The sequence below is a fragment of the Nematolebias whitei genome, chromosome 18 (genome assembly GCF_014905685.2).
Source record: "Nematolebias whitei isolate Nwh7 chromosome 18, NemWhi1, whole genome shotgun sequence".
In the NCBI taxonomy this organism is placed as follows: Eukaryota; Metazoa; Chordata; class Actinopteri; order Cyprinodontiformes; family Rivulidae; genus Nematolebias; species Nematolebias whitei.
The window spans coordinates 1341667-1352148 of NC_056515.1; positions in this window are offsets into that span (position 1 = coordinate 1341667).

The window sequence follows — 10482 nt, forward strand, 5'->3', positions numbered from 1 at the left end:
CAGAGGTACACTGATAATGGTCCAAATAAGCGCCTTCAGTGACAGAAAAACGAAGATTCAAAAGTTGTTGTCTGTCATACACCAGTAGAGAGTTGATGTCACAGATGTAAAATGCAAAAAACAAAAATAATCCGAACACCATCAGCAGAGGTGGATTGCAAGCCATGTACACGGGCGCCATCTTACAGGAAATTCAGTTTATTTATATAGCGCCAAATCACAACAAAGTTGTCCCAGGGCACTTTACAGGAACATTCACATAAAAGCCAATTAGTAAAGTTCTCTATCTAAGGAATCCAGCAGACAAGTTGAATCTTCACTTCGTTGCAGTCGCCCATCCTGAGCAAGCACAGTTGCAACAGTGGAAAGAAGAACTCCTTTTAAAAGGAAGAAACCTCCAGCAGAACCAGGCTCAGGACAAGCGGCCATCTGCTTTGACTGGCTGGTTGAGAGGACAGGAAGGAGAGACAGACGAACACAGAATGGTAGGTCCAGGTATAGGTCCAGGTATAGGTCTAGGTATAGGTCCAGGTCCAGGTCCAGGTATAGGTCTAGGTATAGGTCCAGGTATAGGTCCAGGTATAGGTCCAGGTCCAGGTATAGGTCCAGGTATATCTGAAAGACAAAAAACACAGGTTAAGGATAGAAAAAATAATTACAAATACATAACAGGTTGAGCAGAGTAAGTAAAGACAGTAGCAGAGTGAAAATTGTGGTCAGTTTTTCCTCCAGCAGTCTAAGCCTATAGCAGCATAACTAAGGGATAGCTCAGGAAACCCAAGCCGAACCTAACTATAGGATTTAGCAAAAAAGAAAGTCTTAAGCCTAGTTTTAAAACTAGATAATGTGTCAGCCTCACGGACAGAGATTGGAAGTTGGTTCCACAAGAGAGGAGCCTGAAAACTGAAAGATCTGCCTTCCATTCTGTTTTTGTAAATTCTAGGAACCACAAGTAAACCTGCAGTCTGAGAGCAAAGTGCTCTGTTAGGAAAACACGGAACAATATGATCTGTAATATATCTGTTTATCGTAATGGTGGTTTTTGTATTTCGTGTTTGTTATTGTCTGCCTTGTTTGTGTGCCCTTTTCCTCAGCAGTGTCCAGTGACTGGATGGATGCTAGAAATCATCCAGCCTACCAAATGACAGAGGAAATGCTCTTGTTTGAGTTTGCGAAAGTGACCATGAGGATGAAGAAGAGTGGAGTGGAGATTGGATAAGGTGGCGTGCAAGGGGGAAGTCACCGGTTCAACACCCTGGGCTGATAATGTCAAACACATCAAATGAGGGTGTTATAATTATTCTGGGTGGGAAAGTCCAAGTGGACTTGAATGATTTAAGGAGCATATGGAAATGGCTGGAATACAGAAATCTCATACAACTCTGTATCATTCCATGGGAAATGGCATTGCAGAGCGATTCAAAAGGACTCTGGGAGATATGATCAGGTCGCTCCCCCCTCAGCCAAAAGCAAAGTGGCCACAAATGCTGCAGCTGCTCACTTTCTGCTATAACTGCAAGGAGCATACGATGGCAGGGTTCTCCCCATTCTACCTCATGTTTGGAAGAATTCCTCATCTCCCCGTTGATGTCATATTTCAACATGCCCTCACTGATGATGCAGTTGTCAGTTACTCAGACTTTATTTTCCACCTGAAGAAAGATCTACATGAAGCTGCTCAAATTGTGCAGAAGAACAGTCTCAGGGAACAAACTCGCCATACTAGGCTGTACGACCTCAGAGTCAAGGACTCACCTCTCACCATTGGGGACAGAGTTCTGATCTCCAACAGAGATGTACCAGCAAAACGCAAAGTTGCGGACAAGTGGGAGTCTACCCCTTATGAGGTCATGTTAGTCAAGCCCGAGATCAATGTCTACAGAGTCAAAAATGTCGTAACGGGTAGGGAAAGGGTCATCCACAGGAATCTGCTGCTCTCTGTTAACTTCTTGCCCTGAGAGAATGATGAGTCCATTCAGAAGATGGCAACTCATCTGACCAGGGACCTGGTACCATCCAGTCTAACTCTCTTACGACCGTTACCTCCGTGCCAGCCAATCGCCCAAGTCCTGTCACAATGTTGTCCACTCATCACTTGATGATATGGAGGACCCACGACATTGCCCAGACATTTTACCCTCAGACATGGTTGTGGCTTCTCCCAGTTCTGTCCACCTAGCCCCTCCTGACGATGTCCTCACAGACTTATCTCTCCCTGTTGACATTTCCCTAGACGTTGAAGCCCCTATGACAGTAGCTCCTGACGGTGACTGTTCAGCCACTTTTGTTCCGGTCTCCTTAACTCAGATTGGTTCAGCACTGCCTGACAGTCGTGTTCTTAGGGATTGTGGGCCCCCCAAATGTCTTGTTTATTACATGAATGAACACACAGTAGATATGGCTTCTTTATCTGCCGTCTCAGTTAGTTCCTTGATTCAGTTCTTTTCAAGTGCACTTTTGGTTTAAGTAACAGTGTTATGAGAGTGGACAGGGATTACATTTCAGTGGTGTAATGGGCACCTTTGAGTCTGTGTTTAGTTAGGAGTTTAATCACCTTTTGGGGCGGCTGTGGCTGAGTGGTTAGAGCAGTCGTCCTCCAATGCGAGAGTTGGGGGTTCGAATCCACCAGCAGTCACATGCTGAAGTGTTCCTGGGCTAGACACTGAACCCGTCATAGCCTCTGATGTGAGTCCCATCAGTGTATGAATGTGATCTAAAAAAGTACTGATTAGTTTCATTAGAATGATTTGTTCAATTAGCTTTGTAGAGATGTAGAGTGCTGTATGAATGGGTCAATGAGGACACAGATTGTAGTGTAAAGCGCTTTGAGTATCTTGAAATAAGATAGAAAGGCGCTATATAAGTGTAGTCCATTTGCCTCCTTTCTTCACATACTCCATTTTGGGGAGTTTTTGAACTGACATGTATACTTAATTTTGTTCTTGATATTACACAGTTTTTGGTTGATTTTTATCTTGCATACACCCACTCGTTTTTGTTGTTTTTGTTTTGCTTGGTCTGAGGACTTACTCTTTATATTTAGCAAAATTTAATTGGGGTGAATGTAATGTGTATAAGAAATACTTAGATTATTGTAATGAAATTCCTGCTAAAATATGTATTATAGTTGTCCTGTAATGAGTGGGCTTTGGTGCCCTCTACTGGTAGGCTATAAATATGACCGGAAACGTTGGTTACGTACTGTAACCCCAGATTCTATGAGTATAGGCGTAGCCCTTTAAGGCTGTCGCTTAGTGGGTTTATCCCGTCATGCGGAGCATTACACTGAAAAAATTTAGTCCACGCCCACCTGCTGTGTGGGCCCCACCTGGTCCGTATAAATTACGTTAAGAGCGGGTAATCGGCTCCCAAATAGCTTTTTCTTCAGCCACTTAGGAGCCAGTGAGGCCCAACATTTAAAGGGCTACGCCTATACTCATAGAATCTGGGGTTACAGTACGTAACCAACGTTCTATTTCGTATAGGCTTCGCCCTTTAAGGCTGTCACTTAGTGGGTTAAGGGCGAAGCAGATGTGGTCCTCGCCTCACTGGGTCCATTCAAACACCGTATGAAGCGGAAGCTTGCCCAAAAACATCTTGTCACTCAGCTCTCCATGTATGTAATTACGCATTGCGTAATTATGTGTACCATGCACAGACGCATGCTGTGTAGTTATGCGTTCTGAATGCATGAACGCTCCGGAAAAGTTTCAACAGGGAAGGAAAAATGCTGAAAGGAGCCATGAACGAACCGGTTTACGGCTGACCAGTATGAACAGATTAATAATAACAGGAGAGCTGATTATTAATCAAATGAACTGATTGGTAACAATAGTCATGAACTGATTAATGACAATAGAACCAAAATAACAATCACAACTTGTGACTGATAACCACTTCTCACACTATAATGCATGCAGACAGATGTGAGTTAAACGGAGTTCCATGAAACAACAATATTTATTCTGTAAAACGCTAAGGACAGAATGTGTCATAGAACGGGCCATCACATCACGTAGATAAAAGTGAATAAATAAGCAGGGTGTTGACCATGCGGCCGCAGTGCAAATATCCTGCATTGTCATACCCTTATGCAAAGCAGTCGAAGATGCGATACCCCTGGTCAAATGTGCCCTGAGATTGACAGGAGGCTCTAAATCTGATGCTCTGTAGGCTTTAAAAATGGCCTCACACAGCCAGTGTGACAAGCGCTGGGTGGATAATGGGCGACCTGCAGATGCATCTCTATAATGCACAAACAAATGTTGAGTTTAACGCATTGCAGCTGTGCGTGCTATGTAACACGTCAACGCCCGCACCGGACAGAGAAGATGGAAAAACGCTTCTTCTTCTGATTTGTGGGGGGAAGGGAAAACCCCTCCAACGATATCGCTCTTGATTTAAAAGAGCTCGTGATGTTTTAGGCAAAAAAGCTGGATTTGGTCTTAGATCAGCTGAGCTGCCGTCAGCCTGAATTCTGAGACATGACGGAGCGACAGAGAAGGCAGATAATCACTCACTCTCTTAGCGGATGTTAAAGCCAACAGCAGGGCTGTTTAAAGAGACAAGAATTTAAGTGGAACCTGATCCAGAGGCTCAAATGGAGCTTTGATCAGGGCTCGCAGGCCTAGCGTTAAATCCCACTGTGGAGCAAGTGGGTGTGAAACCGGCCTGCGTCTTTGTACACCTTTTAGAAAACGCTTCATCAGTGGATGATGAAAAGCTGTTCTGTCTCTGAACACTTCGTGGCAGGAAGAGATGGCTGCAGTGTACGTTAATTGTGCTGGACGCCAAATTTCTGTCCATCAGCTGTTGCAGAAAGGACAGCATGTCGCCTAGTGGACATGAGGTGGCCTCTACACCTTTCTCTGTACACCAGCGCTGAAAAACTGTTCACTTTGATGTGTACAGCGCTGTGGTAGATGCAGCACATGAATCCTGAATCGTGCGCACTACATCCTGTGGGAGACCCATCCCTTCTAAGCGGGTCTGCTCAGCGGCCAGAAGCACAGGTGCTGGCCTATTTCTGGGTAACTCCTGATTGCTCCTCCCACCTGGAGGAGAGCGTCCTCCCTCCATGGCAGTTTCCACGGGCGCCCCGATAGCAGGCGTCGCAGGACTGGAAACCATGGTGCGTTCACACGCTCGGGGGCCACCAGGAGAGCAGTCAATCCCTCCTCCTGAACTCGGTTCAAGAACCGTAAAATCAGAGGAGGTGGAGGAAACACGTAAAGAAGCGTTTTGGGCCATGGGCTGTGGGCAACGCGTCCACCCCCAGCGGTGGTTCGTCTCACAGGCTCAGAGAAAACCATAGTTGACACTGAGCGTTTTCTCATGTCGCAAATAGGTCCACGGCTGCTTTGCCAAATTTCTGCCACATCTGGGTCATCAGGTCTGGATGGAGTCCAGTCCCCGTGACGTGGGCCGCCCCTGGACATCACATCTGCCCCTTTGTTCAGAACACCGGGACTGTACACTGCTCTGATGAAGAGCAGATTTTGGTGTGTCCAATACAGTAGTTTTTGCGCAACATCTGGGCTGAGCGCACACACCCCTGCCGGTTTATGTACGCAGCAGTAACCTTGTTGTCTGTGTGAATCAAAACGTGTTGATTCTGTAGCACAGGAGCAAAGTGTTGAATCACATTCAGAACTGTGTGACACTCCAAAACATTTATGTGGGCTGATGTGTGATGGGGCCACAGCGCCCCTACAGCTTGAGATAGGCATGTCTCCCCCCAACCTGACAGCGACGCGTCTGTGAAGACTGACACGTGTGACATGGGTCTGCTGACGGGGACTCCCTCTGACAGAACCAGGGTGTTTTCCCAGTGCCGGAGGTCTACTCACACGGAGGGATGAACAGTGATCATCTGTCTGTTTTGTTTTACTGGATCCACACACAGATGCCGCAAACCACCTCTGGAGGCGTCTCATGTGGAGTAAACCCAGCGGAACCACTGTGTGAGCTGATGACATTGTTCCTAACAGCTTCATGGCGGAAACAGCTGTTATCACTCTGCCAGGTCTTACGTGGCGGAGCTGGTCTTTTAGAGTGTCGATTCTCGTTTGTGATAAACAAGCCCTCATGGTGGTTGAGTTTAGCTCCACTCCCAGATAAACAATCGTCTGGGCCGGGAGAATCAAGCTTTTCTTCCAATTTATGGCGAAGCCCAGATTTAACAGGTGTGATGTCAGCACCTGAGCCCGCATCGCTGTTTCCTGTCTGGAGCGTGACAACTGCTGCAGGTCGTCCAGGTAAAACAAAACTCTCATCCCTGCTCTGTGTAACGGTTGCAGGGCCGTCTCCACACACTTTGAGAACGTACAAGGCGCAAGGGAATAACCGAACGGCAGCCTGTTGTACTGATATTTCATCCCTTGAAAGGAGAAACACAGGAATTTCCTGTGTTTTGGGATGATCGGTATGTGAAAGTAGGCATCTTCAGGTCGATGGAAACAAAACCAGTCGTTTCTCTGGATGTTGTCCAACAGCTGTCTGGTTGTTAACATGTGAAACGGTCTGTCCATGAACGCCTGGTTGAAAACTGACAGATCCAAAATGGGTCTCGTCCCTCCGTTCCGTTTGGGAACCAGGAAGTAACGTGAGTAAAAACCCTGTGTTTTCCTCTCCGTTGGGAACTCTGGAGATTACCTCTTTTACCAGAAGTTCTTGAACTTCTGCATTAAGGAATGAGATTTGGTCTGGTGATGACAGGACCGTCTCTAAAATTCCTCCGAACGGAGGGGGTTGGGTTGCAAATTGTAACATGTAACCCTAGCTTAACAACCTGGCCATCCATCTGTCTGGCGAGCATGTTTTTAGCCACTCCGCGTAACGTTCATGGAGTGGACGCGCGTTTAAGTGATGCGTCATGTTTTGTACGGATGTCATTCAGTCCACCGCCTTGACCGTCGTCATGTGTCGCGGGAATGTGTTCCGTGTGACCCAAGGCGAGGCTTCTCGAAAGGGCTCTGAACGCGCCTGTGTGCTGCGTTCGGACCGCGGATCCACCTTCATGTCTAGGTGGGCCGGTGTGTGTTGAGGAGAAGCGTGTGACAGCTTATGACGCCGCTGAGCCGCGCGTTTGACGCCACTGCGGTGAAAAACGCGTGTCGCTCCTGCCACGAGCAGGGTCCTGCGTTGGGCTCGCTTTGCGATCCCGCATTTATGCTGACATGAGCGGACGGGAGCTGAGAAGTGGTGAATGCGACTTCATCTACGCCGTGCCATTTGAGGGAAGGCTGCGAGCCCCGCGGGAGCACGCGTTTTCTTTGGTGGGACGCGCGTCACTCTCGCTTGGGCGAGATTCGTCACTGGGTTCACTCAGCTGTCTCACGCTAATGCTGACATGAGCGGCCGAGCGCTGAGGAGTGATGCGTGAAGACTGCCTCCGCCGCGGCGGCACGCGTTTGCTTCGGTGTGGCGCGTGGTGCTCTCGCCGAGAGCGAGGTCCTTCACCGACCCGACCTGCGGTCCCACATTTATGCCGATTTGAGCCGGTAAACGCCGGGGAGCTGTGTGTGCACCATCATCAATGCAACGCCGTTTGGGTGAAGGCTGTTTGCGTCGCGCGAGTGCACGTTTGCGCGTTTGACACCGCTTGGGTGAAGATCGTGCAGCTCAGGTTGACTACGAGTTATTTCGCTTACCACTATTGTGTTATGTGAGCATCTCGTCATGTCTGGAGCAACGGTGAGTTTGAAAAACCTTTATTTAAGGACACCGGCTCATTTTTGTGGAGGATGTGTGCGTAGCCGCTGTGAGTTCATACGAGCTTATAGACTGGCTAAAAACAGACACTTTGATCATTGAATGATGTTTTATTTCAACATTTGTGTCATCTTTACACACACCCTCCACAGACCATCATTTTGAATCTTTTCCCCTGTGAGCTCTGGGATTTGTTAGCCCAGGGCACCATCTGCTGGGGATCTCTGGGAAAACGTTGGACACTCTGTTGCCGGGATGAAGAGGGCCGGTCTCTGACGGCGGCGCTGTGGTGAAGCTCAGCGAGACGGCCGTGGAATGGCTTGCCACCGGCTCATTTCGTGTGGAGGATGTGAGAGGGAGCCGCTGTCAGGTCATCCGAGCTGTCTGACTGGCTAAAGATAGACACTTTCATCATTAAATGATGTTTTAATCCAAACTCATGTCACCTTCATACACATCCTCCGCAAAAACCATCATTTGCTCTGCCATTTGTTGTCCTAGAGCGCCATCTGTTGGCGGTCTCAGGGAAACACTGAAAACGCCGTCCTCCGGCTGCGATGCGGGCCGGCAGACAGCAAAAGAGGCGCACCGGTTGAGGATGACGTCAGCTGCCCTGCAGAAGGAGCATACGTCTCCTCCCGCCTCTGAACGTGTACGCCAACAGCATAACGTGTTGTTCGTTGTGGCCGTCTGGAACGCGTGCTGGTGAGCTCGGTTGGAGAGCGGTGTCACCGTCTGGGTTATGCTAACCGGAGGCGCGGGACGTTGGTCCACCTGGACATCTTGCTCTGAGAAAAGCCTCCGTCAGGCTCGGCTCCAGGGGGCACTGAGGGAATTTCCGCTCCGTGAAACCCCTCTTCTCTGGTGATGGGCGCGGACTGTGGGAACCGGCGCCCCAATCTACCAGGAAACCGGCTGTGGCCTCGTCCCCGTAGGACGTCCTGTTGGGAAACCGAGGCCAGATGGGATCAGGACGGCGAGCCGGGATGGAGCCCAGAAAAAACCTTCCCGCCGGATCATCTGAACTGGCGGATATGGCACGGGACGTAAAAAAGGGTCCCTTCATGCCAGCCGCCTCCTGGGTTACACCGAGCAAACCCCAGAGGGTGCCGTCGGCCGGGAGCGGTGTGATCGCCGATGCGAAACAAGGTGGGATGAAGTGAGCATTCGCTCAGCCCCCCTCCACCGACACTACGCTCTCCAGGAGGGAATGAGCAGCGGGGCTGCTGCTGACGTCGCCTGTCCCGGAGGAACCATCTGATTCACTCCGAGGGTCGGCGATAAGAGGAAAATTACAAGATGGCGTTGTCCAGCGTGTAGCGACCTGTCAGTGCGAAATACTCCTCGGCGCTTACCTTGAAACAAAACTGCTCATCAGCTTCTCCTCGGGGAGGAGAGCTCACCAGGATGACCTGAGGTCGACGTGACGGGCCAAGCATTCTTAACAAAGGTTGGTCATCTACACAACTTTCCTTCTTCATTCTTTTGACAGTGCTTTTAGCTTGCTGAAGAAAAATGGGAGCCGATTACCCGCTCTTAACATAATTTATACAGACCGGGTGGGGCCCACACAACAGGTGGGCGTGGACTAAATTTTTTCAGTGTAATGCTCCGAATGATGGGATAAACCCATCAGCGACAGCCTTAAAGGGCGAAGCTTATACAAAATAGAACTGAAATTTTATCATGCTCTGCTGTGGTAAGTGGTACAGTCCAGTTCTCTTCTAAAAAAAAAAAAAAGCTCACAAGACAGTATGTCTGATGTTATTTTTCTTATAGATACTTGTGCCAGTAGTGGAGCTGACCACGCTATGTTTATGCTCTGAATCACTCATTTACAGGTAATTAATTGTGTTATACTAAATGCTCTGAGTTAAGTCAGTTACGTTTGCACAGCCAAATGCATCCGGTTAATAATATACTTTGTACAAATGATTAGAATGTTGGGAATGTCAGAAAACAGATATTTATAGTTTTGGCTGGATTGGTAATATAAAAGCTCATTATGCAGGGTTGCATGAAATAGAAATGCTAACAGTTATTCTTCCTTCCTCATTGGTTATGTACTAACCCTTCTGTTGATTTATCTTTGCATAAATTAATCAAAAATAAAGGGAAACATACTGTATCTCGTATTCTCATGAAGCTTCGGTTTGACATTTTTCCACCTTCACCATCTGTTCTCCACACTGTAACTTCTTAACACATTAAAGCCAGGCTCCAAACACCACAAGAACCGATAAAGTAAAATAAAATAAAATACACAAATACAAAGGCATATCACTGAACTGTACAAACATAATGAGGCAAATAAGCATAATTAACAATAAAAATGCAAGTAAGACAAATACCTCGTTGGCTGCGAGAGTCTGCTCTCTATATGGGAATACTTGCAAAGTCACAGGGTGTTCAAATACTTTTCCTCGCTGTATATATATATATATATATATATATATATATATGTTTGTATATATGTATAGTGTTCGCTTGTTTTGATATACCGGTACAGTAGAATGTGTTGTAACTTGTCTCTGTATAAATAAAGTGAAGTGGTACAAGACCCATCAATATGTGGGAGATAATTCTCCCATCTCTCGTTTTTCACCTCTTTGGGGCAACTCTTGTTTTAAGGCAGGAAGAGCGGATGGGGGTTTTAAAATCTGGGCAGATAAAGGAGTACAGAAGGTGGCAGACCTTTATAAAGATGGTACCCTTCTCACATTTGATCAGTTATGCCAAATATACAACATTCCAAAGAAACATTTTTTT